At 47.7% G+C, this 22,804-nt stretch overlaps 1 protein-coding gene across 4 annotated transcripts in view; it reads right to left on the minus strand.

The window, feature by feature from the left end:
• The window catches only part of LOC101916413 (ephrin type-B receptor 5), a 94,104-nt gene extending 72,361 nt beyond the window's left edge, over positions 1–21,743 (minus strand). For 2 of the 4 annotated variants that reach the window (XM_055808066.1, XM_055808062.1), the window contains exon 1: positions 5,865–6,076. The gene's annotated coding sequence lies outside the window, so the exon portion shown is untranslated. Of the gene's footprint in view, positions 1–5,864; positions 6,077–7,183; positions 7,286–21,427 lie in introns of those variants that run through there. The other 2 variants (XM_055808064.1, XM_055808063.1) reach the window with 2 other exon arrangements.
• Between the last annotated feature and the right edge of the window lie 1,061 nt (positions 21,744–22,804).

Raw genomic sequence — 22,804 nt, forward strand, 5'->3', positions numbered from 1 at the left:
TAGATACTCCAGAGCAATCTTTTTTCAGTCATCATTAACCTAGCTCTTTTTAGTAACATGTCAGAAATTCCATAGTCTCCTAATCACTTCTGTTGCACTTCACTGAGCTCCCAGTTCATCAGCGCCACAGCAGAGATGTTCACACAGTCAAACACAAACAGCCCATGTGCACTAGTGCCATACAGTTGGGGATCGTCCAGTTTCAACACCAGAAGTTTAGAGGCACAAGAGAAAATACAATAGAAAACACTGGGCTGATCTGCTCTGATTTAGGGCGGGGGGGGGGGGGGCGGGGCGGGGCGGGGAGCCAAGCCTTTTTCAAAAGAACCATCTAAAACCTGATTTTAAAAGAACTTTCTGAGGTTTTAGGACAAGTTCCTCCTTCTGACTCTGACTTCTGGCCACACAACTCTCCAATGCTGTTAGACACATAGTGGGCTGGTACAGACGATCAGTCAAGAGAAGCAAGACAGGTACAACAATTCAACAAGCCTATTCCGATCCTTTCGATTACAGTTGTCTGGTAGATGTTATGTTACTGAAGAGAGTAAACTTGCTTTAGCTTAACCGCTTTTAAAGAAATGAACATTTTTATTTTTGCTCTGTTTCCAAAGACTGATTTCTTTTCTTTATACCCTGTCACCACACACACTCTTTCAGGGGTAATTCATTAAACAGAATCAAAAGAATCTATTTAGGAAACAATTTTTTAAGCCATTCACTTCAGGTAACAGGGATCTAGTCATTAAATTGATTTCCTTAGTTGCAGGAATCTGCAGCTCTCTGAGAACATCCATAGCCACTTCTAATTTAAGACGGGTAAAATTATCCATGAGAAACATGCAATTGTCAACACAATTCTTCCAGTCAGCACTAGGAGGACATTTGACTGAAACAAGGAGCACAAGTCATGCATCATTCCCATTATATTACTTCACCAGATGTCTTTCTGATGGTCAGCCCGGGGCCCTGAGCAAAATGGTGCTACAGCAAGGCTCCAAACAAAAAGTAATTACTCTTCAGCATCTGACTCCACATACGTGCCCCAGCAGAACACAATACCAAGACACATGCAAACTACAGAAAACTCCCTCTGTCAAGCCTCTGCCTATCTTGCCAGATTTTAACAGACCACTGATTTACACTCAAGTCAGCACAATTCTTTCTCAAATCATATTGTACCGGACCTTCACTGATTTCTAACATGCTTAGCTACCAGTGAAGCCACAAAGATGCTTTCTGCACCAGTAATCAAATGAGCATTCCTCAACAGAACTACTCCATTCGTGGAGGCAATTCCTACTCAATTCCTGGAGGGCAGCAATAACTGCTGATATGGTGACCCCTTTATGAACAACACATGCTCCAAACGGGATCAGCAAACTCACCAAAAAGTGAAAATGCCAGTACGTATGTATTTGCATTCCCATCTCTGCTAGCACCAGCTCAAAGCCTACTGACATTAGAAAGGAAAGGTGGGACCATCTGGGAGACAACTGCAGGCAAGCATCCCAATCCAGCTGTGCTCCCAGCAGCTTCTTCCTGGCTCAAAACCAAGATGGGTTAATTTCAAACACCCTCCTGGCGCAGAGAGCATTTCAGATTCTGCTTACTGGAATCAAACAGATCCTGGCTGTGAGTGAAACTTAACATTTGGGAATTCAAACAGTTTTATAAACAGTCCAATTCAAATTTCCAAACTAAAATTATCAAAACCTGCCCAGAAACCTCTGCAAGAATATCCCTCTTGTGACATCCCACTCTCTTCTTAAAGGATAGTCAGGAAGAGAAGAGATTTCTACCAAGGAACCCCCCTTCCATTTGTAGACATCCTCAGGTTCTGAGAGAACCTGTGGTAAACCTGATGCTAAAGGTCTCCATGCAGGCATCTGTATCCTACACGCTGCCTCTGAAGTGATCAGCTGGGCCAAACAGATTCCTATCATGTGAGTGGGAGAGAGACTCGGTCATTTCAGTAGCTCTGAAAGCTTTACCGCAACTTGGAGGAACATCAGTAGGCTAAAAAAGAAAAGTTACAGTCAGTAGTCCTCAGTCTCTAGCTTCTAGGATTTAATTACATAATGTAGACACATTGGATATTTTCCAGAGACATGGTACAGAGAAAAAAACTGCACTTGGAAACTGTAGAATCAGCAGAGGAATCATTTACTTGGCAAGCTTGGGGAGTTAAAAAAAAAAGGAAAAAAAAAGTCTGTCTGAAAATGAAGTCATGTATGTTTCAACATACAGGTCTGGGCTGGCAAGAATTTCCATCCTAAAGTGAACCGAGACCTTAAGGATCCAGCCTTCTTATGTAAAGCTACAGTTTTCAGACTGGATAGGCTGTGTTTTCATAGTATCTAGCATCTTCTCCACTCCCAGGATAGCACTTTTTTCCTCCTCTTTAACTGTTGTTTTGTATATAGATGGGCATGGGCATGTATGCATGTATATGGGAAGGGGGGTGTGTGCATGTAAAATGTCTGAACAAAAATTTTTGTGACAAGCAAGCCTTTAGCCACAGGACACACAAGGGCCTCTGGAGGCATGGTAAATGGAAACCAGTGACTAGAAGAGCTTGACTTCCAAAGCTGCTGCTTTTCACAGAAGTGGCCTCAAGAACAATTTTCAAGTGGCACTTCCACAATAGAAGCATCATGCTGACCTTTTAAGAGGCAAGACAGCATCTTCCATATAAAATATTGTGCCACTACCGCCATAAGGTACACACTTTTTTTAACACCACATGTATTAATAGTACACTTAAAATAAAATACTATTCCTGGTGGCAGAGGAATATTTCTTGAAAGTAAAACACATACTTCTGAGAAGGAAGTACTAGTATAGTTCTCTTTGTTAATTTTAAAACTCCTCACATAAATCAAATGCGAGAAGAGTGACAACGTGAAATGGCATTTTCTTACTCAGCAGATTTGCTGCTTGCATGTCAGAGTACCATGGCTGATAAGTAATTATGTCATTTTTAACCATTTTGGGATTTGTTCATGTCACACAGCTGGCACCATACAAGACAGACAGCTAGTTTTCTGCTGTACAACATCTACAGAATTATCTACAAAAATCCATGTATATTATGCTTGTGCGCACCCTCTGAAGTCCATGACACTGCATGGTTGCCAAAGAGAGCAAATATGGAGAGAAGAGGGGTGTCCAGCCCAAGACTTCGTGGGCAGAAGCTAAACGATAAGGTTGCACAGAGCTGGAAACTGCTGAATTTGTGGGGTCAGTAGCTGGGAAAATTACGTTAACTATACTGCTGTAAGATGATACAAAACTTCCCAACAAAATACAAATAATCCCTTTTTAAAACAGTAAATAACAATAGCAATATAGTATTAAAGCAGGTTTAAGAAAAAACATAAGAGAAAATAATGACAAAATTACAGCAGGCTCATCAGTTTCCTCCTAAAGCTTTAATCAACTTTTCTCTTCATAGAAACGTCTTTTAGATTTCTTTTAAAAAAATTCATTATATGTTTATGACCAAGAACAGCCAATCTGGAATATTCTTATAAAACACTTTTTCACAACAGCACAGGTTTTGGGTGATACTGCCATCCTTTTTGGTGGCTAAACCACATTATAAAGATGTACCTTGACCATGCATACCGGCTTCCGCCTCTTCCATCTCCTATTGTTTGTGTGTGCAGTAATCATACACAATATGGCCACAGAAATGCGAAACAAAAATAAACTTTGCAGCCTTAAATGTGCTCGAAAAGTACTTCGCACTCATCTGTAGGGACTTCAGGAAAACTTTCTGCACAGGGGCTGCTGAGGGATAATGCATGGATAACAAGGTAAAGCAGGTTTTAGGGGCAGAAGACCTACAGACAGAAGCATTCCTGAAGCCAGAGGAAAAGCATACATAAACCTCATAACAGTGAGTGCATGTATCCAGGGAAGGAGAGCTGACCACAAAGTAACTCTATCCGCACGCGGTAAGGGGTGAGAAACTACAGTGATCTCTTACATTACTCTCTGCATACAGCACATGCAGCATCAAAGGGGAGAATGGGAGGACATCTGCACCTGGGCACAAAGAAGAACATACACAGTGAATTTGTACAGGCATAAAGATGACAATTCTCAATGGATGGAGGGATCAGCTCTCTTGTCAGACACATCTGCTGGCAGCCTATGGGAGCATTCTGGAGAATGAGCAGCTGTCTGCTTGGAGCCACCAGCTGCCTTTCCCCCAGAAAGCATTTACACTGTCACTGGTCAGCCTTCAAGTCAAATACAGAATGCAAAAACAGTGGCAGCCTTGAGCAAAAGAAAGGAGAGGAGACTCTCCCCCAGCTCCCTCCAAAAACAGTCTCTATAACCCAAGCTGTTCTTGCCATAGATAACAGCTTAGAAGAGCTGCAAACCTCAGAACAAAGCAAGAAAATACACCTTTCTTCAGGGTTTTGGTGATTAGGGAGGATACAAGCCTGCTTCATACAAGCTCCAATGCCCCAAAGTAATGGTATTTCCAAGTATCAAAACACACAGCTATACAAATAATTCTGTGCACCTCTGTATGAGCACAAGGAAGTAAAATAAGAGAAAACTCAGAAGACAAGAAAAAAACATTTAGTGGCTAGAGAGACACAGAAACACATGCCAAGGAATTAAAAACTGCACATGTGTAATTTGGCTAAGAGGACACATATGCAAAAGGCAGTAAAGGACAGGATGCAGTTACATGCAGTTATCTAAGGCTTGCCAAAACACTAGCAAATTAAACTGAAGTGGTGCAAGGTGTTGAATTTAGGGAACAAACTTCTAGACGAAAACAGGTACCATTTTTTCCCAGCACACAGTTCGGGTAACATCAAAGAAATAGGATGACCAGATTGTGGATTATCTCTTCCTTTCCTGCTCCCAAAGGAACCTCAGCACTCGGATTATTTCAAGCTGGGAATGGAGAAAGACCTAAAAACAGTCACTAAATCTTGTATAAGTGCCTTGGGGCAGGTGGGTCACCCGTGACTGAACGAGAGGTGCCCCCACGTCCAGCTTCCATGTTTCTGATGAGACCCTCCACAGCAAGGGAGATGGGAGCATCCCGTTCGTCCCGGCTGAGGCTGCAGAGCTGTCGCTGTCACACACCCGTAGCGGCAGCTACTCTTTCCACCGACTCTGTTTTTTCCACCTGCCCTCTCACTCTCCCTCCTCACCAGCCCGCATGGCTGGGCATCGCTGCAAGTGAAGGATGCCCCTCGGAACTGTCACTTCCTCATCTCCACCCTCTTATTTCTGAGGCTAGTAGGGGAGGCAGATGATATTCACTATTTCCCCCAACCAAACGAGCACGGCAACAGTGAAAGAAACTTCAGAGTAAGTGAAATAATCTCAGTGGAACCGTAAAAAGCAAATTTAGCATCACCCACCGCAGCAGCCCCTCCCACAGCCACAGATTTTTTTTAGCATGAGTAGTAGTAACTCGCATCATCTCCCTGAAAAATAGGTTAACACGGCTTTTCTCTGCTACAAGCGCTCGGCAGCCACCTGCCTCCACACGGGCGTTCAGCCACCCTGCCCACAGAGCAGGCCGCGCAGCCTTCCCGGCGGGGGTGCGCGGGGACGGGGCCCGCGCCGGCAGCCCCCAACCCCCGCCGGGCCCCGAAGCGCCCGGGCCGGCGGGGTCCGCGCCGAGCCCGCCCGCACGGAACGCGCCTGCTCCCGGCCGCACCTCGGGCAGCGCCCGGCGGAGCATCCCGGGCGCCCGGGGGCCCGCAACGCAGCCCACAAAGCGGGCACCGGGGCAGCAGAGAAAGCCCGCGACCGGAGGCGCTTCGGCTCCTTCCGAAGCAGTCTCGCCTGTCCCGGGTGCCCCCCCCCCCGCGCCGCGGTACCTTCCGTCAGGGCTGCCAGCCGCCTCCGCTCCGCGTCCCCGCATCGCTCGGGCAGCCACCGCCGGGCCGGGCTCAGCGCTGCGCCATGCCGAGGGCCGGGCCACTCCTGCCGGGCCCGGGCTGCCCCCCTGCCGCCGCCTGGGCCCGCTGCCACCGGAACCCCCTCCCCTACCGCCGCCCGGCTTCGGCCGTGCCCCGCACTCCGGCCGCCTCGCTCGCTTTCCTTCGCCCCTCCCTCCCCTCCACACCGTGCCCCTCCTCCTCCCTCTCCAGCCCCCCCGACCTGCTTCCCTCTGCGGGCCCAGCCCCGCGCAGCGCCACACGGCAGCAAACGGGGCGGGGGGGGGCCGCACTCGGGCGTCAGGCACTCCGGGCACTCCTGCGGCGGCTACCGTCCTCCCCTCGTCCCGCCCGCGCCACCGCCCCCTGGGCCGCGGGCCTCTCCTCTGGGGGGCAGCGGGGGGTGAAGCCCCCCCTCACCGCTCCCGTGGGCGCCCCCGGGTCCCGGCCGCCGTTCGTGCCCTTGCTGCTCAGCTCGCCCCCCCCAGCCCGGGGGCTCCGTGGGCCGTTCCCGAGCGACCCCCCCCCCCCCGGCCTGGGTCCCCGCTGGGTGCCCGAGCGGACGGCGGGCTGCGTGCCCCGGCGCGGCCGGGACAGTGGCAGCAGCGCGGCCCCCAGTGCCCTGCGACACCCGGGTGGGCGTTACACGGACACGCCCGCCCGCGCCGCTGGGCTGCGGACTGCTCCGTGCCCGGCGGCAGCCACCCCCAGCCCCGCCGCCCGCCCAGAAGGGAGCTTCGGCCCGCGGCGCACAAAGGGTGGGAGGCACCGCGCCGGGTCACTGCCGCCTCCCCGCGGGGCCGGAGCAGGAGCCCCCGCCCGGGCTGCGGGGCCCAGCGCGGAGCAGCGCCCGGAGGAGGCGCGGCCCCGGCCCCCGGCAGCGAGCGGGGTGCCCCACGCTGCGCCCAGCGGGGCTGGATGGAGCACGTATGAGGGGCCGGCGCCCCGCCGGCACAGGCGGTGCCCTGAGACCGCGGCGCAACTTCGCGCTTCTGCTGCTGCAGCGACCTGCTTTGGCTTGAAGTACGAGCTTCGCGTTACACACGATGTAAAGACCACGACTCCCGCAGTGTAAAACACCGGCACACGCACAAAAGCACCTCAGACGCCCCGCTGTACGGTTACGGTACGCACTCCTGCTTAAGAGAAGTACTATCTACAGCAGCGCCGCACGCCAGCGCTCCTCAAGCTAGGGCTAGCTCCCGCTCAGCACAGCTCTTCCAGAAGCTCTGTATATATGCAGATATACGAATACCTACCTCTTCACAGAGAGCATAGTTTCGTTCTTAATCCTCTTTGCGGGGGGGGGTTAGACACCAATTACAACAGACCTCTTTCCTTCCAGCTCCCCCCCGCCCCTTTCCCTCCCATCCCCCTCCCCGGGCTTGATTCTAACATAAATTAACTTCAGGAGAAATGGCAGGCACTCAGTTCCTCTCAGAATCTGGTCCTCACTCAGGTCGGCAGTAAATGTTCAGGCATGTTTCCCTCTCTTCCTCATTTTAGTACTACGAGGAGCATCTGGGCCCTACAAAGGAGTGGGGGGGGGGGGGGGACTGTACCATTGCACCGGGGTCGGGAAAGGGTTAACTAGCTGCTTTGTTCAATAGCTGCAGAAACACTTCCTCCCCTTTATGGCAATGGAATATTCCCCGCAAAACCTCCTCCTCCTCCTCCTCCTCCTCCTCGTAGAATGAAAGCCAAGCGCGAGCGAGCTGCTGCTCTGAATAGGGACATTCGGGAAAAGTTCCTGCTCTCCAGGGACGCGCATGCAACCCCCAAACCCTGCTGGAAATCTCACCTGGTGGAAGGCAAGAGGACAGCCGGTCCTTCGCTAGGGATTAATTTTCAGGCAGTGTTTGAACGGTCTTTCTGCAATGCTGCAGCACTTTGCAATGCATGCATTTATTGGTATCTTCAAAAACTTCTCCAGTTTCTGAAACCTTCTTCTACCAAGCAGATTATCACATCATACCATAAAAACTCACCCCTCTCAAAGTGTAAACGTCACAGCCCAGACATGACAAACAGGAAAAGAAAAGCTCTTTCTTCCAAACTACCACGGTTGGATCAGATTCTCAGGGCAACCTTAAATGTGATAAAACCAGTATACCTTATGCAATAGTGTGGCCACAAGATACAGACGGGTGGTTTCCAAGGTGGGGCACAGGTACCCCAAGGGTTGTGCAACACAATCTATTGGGGTGCACAAGGAAATATTAAAACTTCAATAGCAGTACGTTTATGTAATTTATAAATAAGTAAATATACATATATGGGGGGGTATGCTGAAGTTTTTTGCTAGTAGGGGTACATGATTTGGAGACCGCTGATAATAGACAATCATGTGCTTCACCTTGTGTAGACAGATGTTAATTGTATAGACACAGAATTCCACGTGATAGTGAGTTTCAAATATCCAGACACACAAACAGACTCATAGTATTTAAGGTGAAAGAAGAAGGTGCAGTTATTAAAACAATGGTCAGAATAGCAAAGCATAATCCATTTCAGAAATAATCTCCTCACTGTGTGAAACATGTTAGCTCTTGAAAAGAGTTGGAATGTGCAGGGCAGACCACACAAACCAAAGAGAAGAAAACCACCCATGAGAGAATAGCTGAGGAGGATAAAAGGGAGGGGTGAGGCTAACACAAGGGGAATAGAGTTTCAAAGGATAAAGAGACAAAAAGTAGGGTAAGAGTGAGAGAGGTGGGAGACAGAGGTAGAGAAAGCAAGATACAGAGCAGCAATAAAAGACAGGCAAGGAAAGACAAGGATACGAAGGAGAAGGGGAGGAGCTGGGAACAGCAAATACAATAGCAGGCAAAGGAAACAGTAAGAAGGGTACTATTTATACATGAGAGGACATGTTTGACAAGCAGTTTTGAAGCAGAACTATTTTCAGTGGATAAAATCTTCAAGAAGGTTTTTTTCAAGAGCAGATTTATCACTTCAAGTCTAAAATAGCACATTTTCCTTCCTGGATTTCTGAAGAACAATGATATAGATCAGTAAATTAAAACCTTGTAATACCCTTCTGGATACCATATATTATGGTCTTGTTTTGTTTGTTGATGTTTTCAGTGAAGTGCAAAAGCATCTTCTCCCTAAGAAAGCCCAACATAGAAAGAGCAAAAGAATACAGAAAATTGATGAGACATAACTGAAGAGAATTTAGGGAAGCTCAGAACTGCAAAAGGACTGAGGGGCAGACCAAGACAGAGCATGAAAGACCAGATCCTGCAGCTTCACAGTCTCTACACTGGCTTTTGGTACCCATTAGCATAGTCATGCTTTTTTTTTTTGTTTTGTTTATTTTTTAATCTTTATCACAAATAATGAGTTTCTACAAGCAAGGAGGCTTCTTCTGGGTTCCATTCTCCCTTGAAATAAGTTTACAGTGTTTCTGCCCAGAGAGCAGGCCTGTTCTCTGCTTTGTTCCTTCTCTGTCATCACTCACTTCTGCTTACAGCATGTTTCCTGAGCTTTAATGGAAATATATGTAAACCAGCATTGTTTCCTAAGCTTTAATGGAAATACATGTAAGCCAGAAAGGGGGAAAACCCCCAATCTACACTAGCTGAATATGCACCCACCTGTATTTTTAATGACTGTTGTTATTAAGTATGTGTATCAGCTGTTTTGAAATTTTCTTTCCTTAACTATTATATCAACCAGGCTTTATAGTATGACAGTGTATTAACTTTGTTAATATATAGAATAGTTCACATTACATGCTGTGTTGTATTTTACAAAACAGTGTAAATTACACAAGTGAAATTTTACTGAAGACTTAGTACTGTTCCTGCTAAAGTAAAATAAACTAAAGGACAGCCTGGTCCTGGAAATAAGGACATTGGGTTTTGGAAGCTTGCTTTGTCCATGAAGGATAAACAATATCCCTGGACAACTGAGATAATGCCAGCATCTTAGCCCACGTCTTTGAAGCCCTCCCAGCATCATCTGGCACCACAGATAAGTAACTACAGTAAGGCTGCAGCAAGAATCCTGCAAAAATATAGTTGCTTTGCAGAGTTTTACTGTGATCAGGAATCAGTAGTGTGGGTGTTAGTGATTAGTCAAATTGTGTAGTACCTAAACATTTGAAGGGTGCAAGAATGATGTGTGAAAACACATTTGGGTTGCCCCAATTTGGCTGGGACACCTCAAGCACATGAATTACTGTTTACCCTTGTAATTCCATACTTTGCATTCTGACCTCTCTCATCAATTGGCACAGGCCGGTGGCAAATTCTCACGACAGCTTTAAAGGTGAAGAAATAGCTAAACCTGTGCCAGTTCACTAGAGCTACAATCTACATGTCTGTTTGTCTATCCATTTGCTAGCAGTCTGCCTGTACAATCCAAGTGTTTTGACACACTCACCACATACATTGCTGAGTGCTAGTGTTCATAGTGCTAACACCCAGAAGGAAAACCAGTCATTTACGCTGTGGAACAGGATTTGGGGAGCATTTAAAAGGAGAATTAGCTGTCTGGGAGTCCATGACTGGTTTTACAATAAGCCTGGTTCCACGCTGGGATTGGGCACTTTGGGTATATTTAGTGAATTCTGTGTAGACCTGCAATCCAGCTGAGTAAATTCAATACTGGCTGCTAGCTTTTTACCTGAATGCCCAGACCTAGTAAATTAATTTGAAGCTTGCTGAGACATGAGACACACAGGGTTTCTGAAGCTGCCAAAGGGGGGAAAAAAAATTAATGAGCCCTACAGCCATGGCTCAGGAACAGAAATGTGCAGCCATAAGTGAGAGAGATGTATATTCATCTTGTGCATATTGTTACTGAAGTCCTATGAACTCCCTAGAAAGTATGACTGTATAGGTATATCTCTTACAAAGGTATTGTATGTATCTCTTGCAATCTTCTCTGTATTCTACTCAGCACCTGAGACTAGCCTTTTCTATCTGCTGATCCATGTTCCAGGCTTCACTCACTTGCTTTGGAGCTCTGCTGTGACTCTGGTTCTTGACTAAGCATGAGATTTTTTAATTTCTGCTGGATTTGTGAACAACAAGAACTGCAAACTGTTGTGGGAATAGCATAGAGAAAGTACGACTCCACTTTTTTCAGTATTGTCTGTTTGACTTGGAAGGAAGAGGGGCTCAAATAAACTGCAATTATCCCAGTGTTTTGGTGCTTCAATAAAAGTGTTTGGAAATATTCCATACTTCAAGCAGATCTATGCTAGATTCAGGTGACTGTTGCTCATCTGAAAAATTACTCCAGAAAGCTGCTTAAGATTTCAAAAAGCTCTGGGTTTTTGCTGCATACTCATGCTCAAGCAGAAAAAATGGACCAACAGTTACATAGATGGGAAGGGGAATCACATTTCCTAAGTGCCCTGGGATTTAAGCAAAATTGCCCCACTAAAAAGATCCCATAACATACAACTTGTTCTTGGAAACCCAGTAGAAAACCCAAGGACAGTAAGTTACTGGAGTTGAAACACAGAGTGGTGAAGGTTGAACACTCCCAAGAAGCTGAAAGGGGGTGCAGCTGAGGTTCTGTAAGAAGATGTGAGGTACCAAAGGACTGTTTCTCTCTGGCTCCCAAACTAGGCAGCTTGCACCACCCTGTGTCAAAGTGTAGAGTCTCTGAGCCTACTCAAGCTTACAGTAAGGTGTTACATCAATGACTGCAGTTTCAGTTTAGCTCTCAGCTGAAAAATGAGTAGAAAAGGAGAACTACAAATTTAATTTGGATTGGAATAAAGTTATTTCTTTCTGAGATAAAAAGAATGTGGGAAGTGTTAAAACAGTTTTGTTTGGTGTGAAAAACTCCATTTAACTTATTTCGGGAGCTCTTCAGAGGAGGAAATGAATGGCTAGATACATAAAGTTGCTGGCAGAAGAAGTGTTTCATGAACAGAACAAGTCTACAGCCTGGCAGTTCCTGGGTCCCAGTCTGTAGCCTGGGTGCCAGTTTCTTCCCCAGGGAATACTTAATTACATGTAAGACATGGAAATAATCTCAGCAGGAAACATGAATGTCTCCCTTTACTCATTCTATCTCCCATGTACAAACTGGTATGCTCAGGAACCTGGTGGTGACAATGTATTTGTAAAAAAAAAACCAGTTTAAAATCACCACAGTGCAAAATGGGAACTGCTTCTAAGGCTGTGGTCCCACAGACATTTCAACCCTACAAAAGGTTGGAGTTGACAAGCCTGTACTGAGATAGGCAACGGTACTCTCTCTTTTCTCTACACTGAGCTGTATGTCCTCATCACCTTCCCTGTGCTGGCAGCAAAGATTTGTGCAGTGACCTGAATCAAGGAACTGATGGGGCTGAAAATTAATTTCACAAAAATTATATGTAAAATTTTGGAGTATGTGTGGGAGACTTTATGGAGCTGTATAAATGCTACAGCTGGAAGATGTATGGGATGGCAGAGTATATGCAGGCTGGGGAAGGACAGGCCAGACCACCCCTTTTTGCAGCAACCCAGTAGATGTACATTTAAAGTGGATATATGCCAGTCCCCAGAGTGTGAAGCCTTTAATACTGAGTATCCCGTAATAGGGATGGGTTTTCACTATTCCTGTAGTTTGTGACTGAAACTGTTCTCTTCCCACCAAAAATAAATCTGGAAAAAGAAAGAAAATCCTTCAGAAACTACGCAGGAAACTAAAGCTAAACTTGAAAATGCCTCCAGAAATTGTTGAAATTCCATTGTTCAGTAAATCTGCTGAACACTGGGGGGGTGTGGGTGGAAAATCACCCAGGTTTAACCACAGTCTAACATGAAAAGAATAAAACTCCTACATATTAGGCAGCATTCCTGCAGAACATGAGTAAGCACCTTGAAGGTAACAGCAGCGATGAACAACTGCTTCTGTTTGTCACGTTGGGGAATGATCTATTATAGTCATCTCAGCTCTCTTGCTTACCTTCCTGAATCACAGAATTATAGAATATATTGAGTTGGAAAGGACCCATAAGGATCAAGTCCAACTCCCTGCTGCTCGCAGGACTACCTAAAACCAAACTGTAGGACTTAAAGTGTTGACCAGATGCTGGCAGGCATTGGTGACCTCTGGCAGGCTGGGTGCTGTGACCACTTTACCTGCTGCTGAGACAGCAAAGAACCTTTTCCTAATGTCCAGTGTGAACTTCCCCTGATGCAGCATCATTCCATTTAAATGGAATTAAAAAAGAATAAAAAATATTTTTATAAATACCTTAGCAACAAAAGGAGGGCTAAGGAGAGTCTCCATCCTTTATTTGATGGGGGGCAGGGGGGAAGAGGGGGAATACAGTGACAAAGGGTGAGGAGAAGGCTGAGGTGCTTAATGCCACCTTCGCCTCAGTTGTTAATAGTAAGCCCAGTTGTTCCCGTGGCACCCGGCCCCTGGGCTGGAGGATAGGGACAGGGAGCAGAATGCGGCTCCCACAGTCCAAGGGGAACTGGTGGGTGACCTGCTGCACCACTCAGACACACACCAGGCTGCGGGACCAGGTGGGACCCCATGGGTGAGACCCCCCCAGCACACAGGGGGCTGGCAGAAGCACTCACCGAGCCGCTCTCCATCACGGCTCAGCAGCCCTGGCTGACGGGGGTCCCAGCTGAGCAGGGGTCTGCCAGTGTGATGCCCCTCTACAAGAAGGGCTGGAAAGAGGACGTGGGGCACCGCAGGCTGCCAGCCCAACCTCGGTGCCAGGGAAGGTTATGGAGCAGCTCTTCCCAAGTGCCATCACACGGCATGTGCAGGACAGCTGGGGATTGGGCCCAGCCAGCTCGGGGCTGTGGAAGGCAGGTCCCGCTTCTGTGGAAAGCAGGTCCTGCTTGGTGAACCTGATCTTCTAGGACAAGGTGACCCGCTCAGTGGATGGGGGACAGGCCGCGGGTGGTGTCTACCTGGACCTCAGCAAAGCCTTTGGCACCATCTCCCACAGCATCTCCCAGAGACCCCAGCTGCTCCTGGCCGGGCCAGGGGGCTCTGCGCTGGGTGAGGAGCTGGCTGGGTGGCCAGGCCCAGGGAGCACCGGTGGATCGAGTCACCTCCCGCTGGCACCGGGCACACGGGTGTCCCCAGGGCTCCGGGCTGGGTTCGGTGCTGTTTGATGTCTTTAGCAACCATCGGGGTGAGGGGATTGAGGGCCCCCTCAGTCCACTGGCAGATGACACCCAGCTGCGGGGAGCACTGCCGTGCCGGGGGGGCAGGGGCTCTGCAGGGGGTCTGAGCAGGCTGGATGATGGGGGGAAGAGGGCTCTGCAGGGGGTCTGGGCAGGCTGGATGATGGGCCCAGGCCAGTTGTACAAGGTTCAACAGGGCTCAGTGCCAGGCCCTGCCCGTGGGGCACACCAGCCCCACACAGCCCCACAGGCTGGGGCAGGGGGCTGGGAACTGCCCAGAGGAAAGGGCTGGGGGGTCTGGTTAACGGCCGGCTGGACATGAGCCTCCAGTGTGCCCAGGTGGCCAAGGCCAACAGCATCCTGGCTTGTGTCAGAGATGGTGTGGCCAGCAGGACCGGGGCAGTGACCGTCCCCCTGCACTCTGCACTGGTGGGACTGTACACCTCAAATCCTGTGTTCAGTTTGGGCCCCCTAGGGCAGGGGGGACACTGAGGGGCTGGAGCGTGTCCAGAGCTGGGGAGGGGGCTGGGGAAGGGGGCTGGGGCACAAGGCTATTGCAGGGCAGCTGGGGAAGCTGGGGGTGTTCAGCCTAGAGAGGAGGGGGCTCGGGGGGAGCTGATAGCTCTCTGCAACACCTGAAAGGAGGCTGTAGTGAGGCAGGGCTCAGTCTCTTTTCTCAAGTAACAAGTCATAGGATGAGAGGGAATGGCCTCAAGCTGCACTGCAGAGGTTTAGATGGGCTATTTCTTCACAGAAAGGGTTGTCAACCACTGGAACAGACTGCCCAGGGAGGTGGTTGAATCCCTGGAGGTATTTAAAAGACATGTAGATGTGCTTACAGACACAGTTTAGTGGTGGACTGGGTAGTATTGGTTTTACAGTTGGACTTGATGATCTTAAAGGTTTATTCCAACCTAAATGATTCTGTGATTCTGTTTTCCTCATGTCCTATCACTGCTCACCAAAGAGAGAGCAGCACCTCCTCTTCTACTACATCCCTTGAGGAAACTGTAGGTTGTGATGAGCTTACCCCTCAGCCTTCTCTAAGGTGAACAGACCAAGTGACCTCTTGCTCTGGATACCTTCCACATCTTGTTTGCCCTCCTCTCTATACACTCTAATAGTCTGATGTCCTTCTGATATCTAGGCTCCCACAGCTGCACATGGAACTCGAGGTGCAGCTGCACCAGGGCAGAGTGGGACAACCACTCCCCTCAGCTGGCTAGCTGTACTGTGCTCAATGCACCCGGGTCAGGACTGGCCCTTTCGGCTACAAGGGCACAGTGTTGACTCATATTCAACTGGCCATCAACCCAAACCCCCAGATTTCCCTCTGCGGGGCTGCTCTCCAGCCTCTCCCCCAGTTTGTATGTATTACATGAACAGAGAGGACAAAGAACCGTGAAAAAGATAGGAAAAAGAATCGCAGAAGGACTTGGAGAAGGAAGTATACTTTTGACCTGGCTCTCAAGAGAATAGCAAGCCAGTGGAGGTGTTTGAGAAAGAGTAATAAAAGTCTCCTCGCATTGAAGTCTGTATACAGGAGTTCAGAGGCTAGAGATACTATGTGGAGGGTCTAACATTTCTTTAGTTCTTTCGAGAGACCCTGGAATTCTAGTTCATTGTGGGTGTAAAATCACATAGAGCAGGCAGTTTAGGAGTGCCTTTTCCATATCCGTGCGCTGAGGCCAGAGACGCCCCTTGGCATCCCTGTGCTCCAGCAGTGCCGGCCGGTAGCAGAAGCGGTATCGCTGGCCAACACAGCAGCCTCCCATAGCGCAGCGAAGCCTGCAGGCAGGGGTACCAGCCTCTGCCGACCTCCAGCTGATGCTCCACATAAGTCCCATTTACTAGGAGAGGTATAAAAGCATTGTGTATAAAAATTTTAGAAGTTCCATGGAATAAACAAAGCTTGGAAAAGTACCAGCCCTCTTTGTTTAAGGTTACTGCATAGTTCAGGGTAGGTTTGTTTCCTTCAATCAATTGAACTCAACAGAGGAAGGATTTTGAAACTACCTACTAGCATTGCAGGGATACTCATTAATTCTATATTACTATGCTTAATCATTAAATACTACCATGCTGAACTTCTCTGTGCTGCAGAAGGTTTTCTTGAAGCTCTGTTTAAAGTCAGCATTAACCTCCTGATGCAGTGTGATGCTACACTGTGGACAATTAAGTTAGTTTTAAAAGACATCTTTTTTTCTATGAGTCTATGATTTCCTCTCTCATCTGTTGATATTGTACTCTTTCAAGCAAGACAGTCAGGGCCCTGCGTGCACCAGGAAGCCTTAATTGCTCTGAACAACCTCACCTGAACCCTCCAACAATGCAGTCTCTCACTGTCCATTGCCCCTGGAGCTGTATTTAAGCTCAAACCTGGGCACATATTCCCTGTCTAACCTATGTTGTAGGTAGTGCTTAGTCTTCACCTTTATTGTTTCTGGCTTGTTGATTTGGTTCATGGGTGGAACATGGACTTGACTTGTCACTCTCTATTTATCCTATGATCAGTTGACAGAATCTCTCACTGTTACCAGCTGTGCCTGGGTACTGTGACCTTATCAGTGAGGAGGATGCTTCTGCCTGTCTTGTGGTCTTACGTATCTTATCCTGTGGGAAGAAATGGCCTTCTTCCCTTGCTCTTACTGCTCCCTGAAAAACTCAGTGCTAATATCCTTATCACTAGGTTTTTAAAGTTATTGCTTTATTTTCCTTAAAGCTATTATTAGATGTAAATTCTGGTACAATAAATGCATTTTTGTCTGTAAGTGCAATTCCTTTCCTAGAACATCTCTGTAGGTTGTACACAACGGGAAATTGCAGTTGCAACTGATGAAACAGAAATAACTTCAGAACATAAAAGCACAACAGCCAGTTTTCCTTCAGTGAATGAAGTTGCTGTAGATAAATGTAATCCTGATTAATTTCATTTGGACTATCTATGGTGACTTAAGACTAAGTTGGTGGTCTTGCATAAGTGCCACCACAGCAACAAAACCCCCAATCTTTTAGCAGCTTTTTCTTGATTAACATGTGGCTTGTTTTGATCAGCCAGTCAGAACCATAGAACAACATCATTCTGTAAGAATTTGGCCTTGTGTGCTAGCTAACTAACTGGTGTACAAATGCATACAGGAAGATGTGGACAAACCTAGATGAAGCACTTTAAAAACCAAGGGATCTAGGACTAGAAATCCATTCAAAGTTATGTGCCTCTGCCACTTGATCTAAAGCACCTTCAGCTGGTGTTAATAACATGGTCTCTTGCAACAGCACAAAAAAGGCAGTAGAGGGTAGCAAGATTCCACATCCAGAGCCATAAAGTTAGGGGAGACACCTCCTTTTGAAAAAAAAAAAAATAATCATGTGAGTTGTGCACAAGGAAAGCAATGCTGAGTTCTCCAGCAAACCCAGGGTGAAATGCAGCTCAGCCTGAGCATTAGCGAGTGAGGCATTTTATTCAAGTGAGCTGTGGTGCACACCTCTGTACCAGAAACGCTGGAGTCTCCTTTCAGTGACAGAGTGCATTCAGTTACCAGGAAGAGCTGCAAGCTGCTTTGTTGTGTTGCTGTGTTAGATGCACCCTTGCCCTGCACATCCTGCTTTGCATTTGCTGTTAGAAAAAGCACAAGTGATCTCTCATGGAACATACTTACAAATTGCCTGTTCTTATGTTGACATTCTCCTGCTGGCTCATCTAAAGGCTTTCTCTCCTACCTAGTGACCACTGGATCAGTGCAAAAAGGTTCTTGGGAGCATTTTAAAGGCATAGCATCATTCAGGAAAGGCCAGCTCAAGGTCTTTTCCAATGACACAAGGCCAAGTTACTTTGACAAAATAGAGGCATTGATTGGAACCCTTCTCAGATCCCATTAGCATTACTGAAACAATAATTCAATCCTTGTGCAATCCAGAGCAAGGAGATGTCATCCTAGAAATACAGTAGGGATTTCATGGGAAATGTCACAGAACTACTTCTGCAAGGTCTGTCAATGAAAGTCATGCTTTTGAGAACCAAACATAGTTAGATCTTGCCTACATCTGTTCAGTAGGTTCCAAAGTGCCGGGCAGAGAGGACAGCAGGCATGGCTGTAATGTTGTCTTTAATATCGTCTTCAACTTTTATGTTTCCTTTATTTTGATATGAATGAAATATGAAATAAATGAAAATGCCATTGGTCTATTAATAAAAATATTCTGTTTAAGCTTCACTTTGCACCTTAATAAAGCAAAGAAAGGAACTCTAATGTTGCTGACACACAACCATGCACTGCAGCTTACTTCCTGCATAAAAGCAGTAACAGTTCTGACAAGTATAATCAAGTGAACAGTAAACAACCATAGAAAAGGCAGTAAAAATTTTGAACTTGTTGTGCTTTGCAGCAAGATTGGCCAGGGCACCCAAATATATATTTATCTATACGTACATACTTATAGGATTTGTGCATGCAAAATGTATGGTACAGTTGTTGCATCCTTACAGTTGATTTTGTGTCTGCTTGGACAGGAGGACCTAGCAGACAGCTTGTCTGTGCACAAAATGCAGGTGAGGAAAAGGATAGCTCTCCTACAGTAGCTAACGTGGCTTGCTTGCACCAAGGTGCTTTCTGGTTTCACAGTGAACAAGATGAACATGAATGTGGTTGAAAGATTTCTGTCCGTAACCACAACAGTTTGCATCCTTGACTACGTATTCTCAGGCTCAGAGAAAAAAAAATCACCTTCAGGAAAAGTCTGCAATGTCAGATAAATACAGGACTCTTCTTGAGACAAATGTGGAAGCTTAGAAACCTCATGGTGAGGTCAAGCACCAAGCTGACATGGCAGCTTTGATCTGTTTAACTCTGTAGTGGAACAGCTTAGCAATGGTCTTGAGAGTCCAAGCAGGAGTTCCAGAGCAAGATAAATTCTCCTTAAGGAACAGTCGGAGGCCTCTTCAGGCAGGCAGTAGGCTGGGTTCTGGGCTAAGGAGTGGGTTTGGTTTTCAGACCTCACCCAGCAGTAAGCAGAACAGCTGTTTGTTGTGCGCATGGCTAGCTGTAAGGCTTGCTTTAGCAGCATTCGTGCTAATAATGGCATGCTCTAAGCTAATTGTAATGGTCTTTCTTCAAGAATGACACATGAATTCATGAAACATCTCATGCTGGAGGGAAAATAGCTGTCTCACAGGGGAGTGTTTAAGCTCAGGAGCAGAAGAGAAAGGTGAGAAGTCCAAAACCATTTTTCCACAATTAATGCAAACTAAACAGATGGTCCCTAGTCTGATAGGCCAGCAGGCAGTCACTTCTGCCTTGACAGAAACTCTGTGTTGCAGGAGGCCCTGGCCTTCTCCTCTCCACTTTGGCCCATTCTACCTACCTCGGATGCATTGTGTCTGCATCATCACATTACCCAACAATGGGCTCTGAGCCAAATGACTGCTCACCAGCTCTGGTGTTGGAGCACACTGTGGGATACTATGTGAAACCCTACCAGGAGTGCTTCGGAGAAACTTCAGCACAGTCTGGCCTTTGTATCCTTGTCTAGTGCTCTCCTGCAGCTATTCTGGGTGGTCATGCCCACAGATACAAGCAGAGGGTCAGCCTGATGGACCAGTAGTCTTCCCTCACTTATTGGATGGTGTGCCAGGCAATCCAAACTCGCACAGGAGACTGGAGGCTGGGGCTAAGCTTGCTGTTCTACATGATGGCTCTCAGCAATACTACACATGCCTGTTGTTCGCGTTTGAGTTCAGAGAGTCTGGTAACAATTGAAATCACTTGAATTTGAAATTGAAATTGAAATGTTCCTCATGCTCAGCATGTTATAGGTCTGAGACAAGGTCTTTGCGAATCCTGCCTGGACCATCTCCAAAGCTAGCTCCTCCAAAGTCCAGTTAGGCTGGAAATGAGAATCCTGGGAGCAAGTGCTGGCCTGGTCACCAGTGACAGGTCTACCGGTCCTGAGGAGTGTTTGAGCATGCTTAGCAGTTCCTTCTATAGGCCAGGCTTGCCCTGTGTTGCTTCCCTCCAGGTCCATTCCTTGGACACCTTAGCAGACAGCACTTGAGAGGTGAGCTGGCAGGCTGGAAAGACTGTGATCTTTGGTGGGGTCTGTGAAAGGCAAGGTGCTAACCGTGATGTGACTTGCTTAGAAGTATGGACACTACCTGGGACTGTGAAGTTAGTTTACCTCAGGGTCAACGTGACCTGGAGGTCCAACTCGAGCCAGCTCCTACCAGATGAGAACACCACATACTGACAATAAAATAATAGGAGATTTGACTTAAGATACCAGGCGTATAACCATGGCCAGAACAGCAACCAACCAGAATCCACTATAAAACCTCCATCTGCACGGGACATGCGTTCAGAACAATGAAGGTGAACACAGCACTGACCATACCTCTACACCACCTGCATGAGACAAGCATGTGCTGATCCTACATGGGATAAGCACATATTGATTATGCAAGCAATAATAACTGACTTGCCTGCTTCTTAATGTAATTTGACTGGTCTATACAACTGTATTGTAACATATATAAACTCTGCTTTCCTCTATGCATTAGGCTGAGGGACCACTGTGCACACAGCTAACATGAGAGAATAAATTCCCTTGGTAATTCTGTACTAAATGTCCTGTCTCCCTCCTCTGCTGGTGAAGACCTGACTTCTACAGGGTTCTGGTTATCAGACTACTCTTTTTTAAAAAAAAATCTTTTAATCTTTCTTTTTTCTTCTTTTTTTCTCTGGAGCAGAGTACAGTGGCTTTTGTTAAGGAGTCTGAACTTAGGGAGGCTTCTCTTGACGTTCCTTGTCCCTTCTAGAGTCTTATCTTTGGGGCCCTGGCAGCCCGAGTTTTATCCCCAGCTCCAGATTATTCCCAGGTGGGCCAGGAGACTCCTTTCTCCCTGCTGGCCTGTGTGGTTTCTGGATGACTACGTGGCATTGAGACTCTGCGAACACCGCTCTCTGTGCCCTGGCTAAAAGGGTCACTTCTCTGACCCTGGCCTGTATCAGAAAGTAAAGTAAAGCTGTTTTGCCCACAGTAACATTGATGCAAGGATTATTTACTTTAAAAAAGAGAAAGAGAGGGGGGAAATGTAAATATCTATAGTGAAAAAGAAGAGTGAGTTTGAAAACCAGAGGATGTCAGTTAAATCCTTACAAACAGTTAACAAAGCATGGCCTCGGGAGAAGGAACAGACACCATAAATGGGTCAGGCTGGGACACAACAAGATAAGCTCAAGGAGAACCAAATGGTTAATGAGCTAAGCAGAAAATCACAGGAACTATGAGAACTAGCCTAATTAGTGTACTAAAAGATCCACCCCCCAGCAAAGGAAGCCCCTTACTAACAGAGCCCCCACCCCGCAGGACAAGCGGGGGGGGGGCGGGGAAAGGGCACTGTACCTTTAAATGGAGACGAAACTCATGCGAACCCGTGAGCATCGGCAAAGCGCATGGGGGGGCGCTGCCGTCTGCCGGGCGCTTGTTGCGGGACACGGGCCGGGACCACATAGCGGATCTGCCCCTGCTGCTGCGCACCCCGGCCGCAGCAGGCCGCCTGCCGCGGAGCCCAGGACCACCCCTGTCCGGAAGCTCCTTCCTGTGCTGGCGGCAGGCCCGTTTCTGCGTCCCCCCAGCTTCATCCCGGCGGCCAGCCGGCATCAGCCCGGCCCTAGCGGCACGGGAGGTGTGTGCTGCTGCCCGCGGCCGCGGCACCGGACCGAACAGCCCCAGCTCCGCACGGACCCGCACCGGCATCGCCCGGCACCGCACCGAACAGCCCCAGCTCCGCACGGCCCGGCCCCGCCCCGCCGCATTCCCGGCCGCTGCCCGGCCCCGTGCTGGGGTCACCGGCAGCGCCCGCCCTCGCCGCAGGTACGGCCCCACACCGCCTCATGATAAACGCAGGGGTTCACCGCCTGGTACTACTGGAAGCTGACTGCGAAAGGAACCCCTCGTTACTGAAGTCTGCTCAAAGTTTTATTCCACGTCACAAATACAATCATTGCCAAGCTCCGAAGAAATTCTGAGTTAATCAAAAGGCTTTCTATTGATGTTTCCCAGTACCTCTATCAGCTTCTGTTCATTTTTTCATCATTATTTTACATTTTTTTCCTGACAGGATAATACTTAGGGAGTTCAATCAAATAATGTTTTTCACAAAAATAAAAAGCAGTATTTTTGCTGAACTTTATTTTAAATTGTAGGTGTATTTTCTTAAAAGACATACTCATATTTGCTGAAGCAGTTCTCGACATGTTTTGTTCTTGTAAATATTCACTTTGCTAATGATAATTTTTTTCCAGATTTGCAATTTCAGAGTTACACAAAAATCCCAGAATAACTGGCTAATAGGGCAGTGGTGCAGCTGTGGGAGATGGCCACAGGCCTGTCCACGTTTCCCAGGTACATGGAGCACGCAGTGTCAGAATGCGCTGGTTTGGCTTTGCTGAACAACCTGTTGGCTGCAGCAATGCACGGTGCCAGTCCCACAGACAGTGGTGCCGCAGTATTCCACAACTGCTTCATACGCCCTCAGAAGTAGCTTCCATATGTTCCTGGATACCAGTCACAAAGCCCATGCCACGTTCGTTCCCATTGAGAAGAAAGCAAGCCTGTCCCAGCACTGAGCTGGCAATTACCCAGGCCCTGTCATGCTCAGAGCCACAGCAGGACATTTTGACACCTTTATTTTTACCACTTTGTCTGGAAGCCCACCTCCCAACAAACTTATTGCCAGGATTAGGTGATGAGGTCTCTCCCTCCAACTGCCCACTCTTG

Source organism: Falco peregrinus, chromosome 6, assembly GCF_023634155.1.
Source record: "Falco peregrinus isolate bFalPer1 chromosome 6, bFalPer1.pri, whole genome shotgun sequence".
NCBI lineage: Eukaryota > Metazoa > Chordata > Aves > Falconiformes > Falconidae > Falco > Falco peregrinus.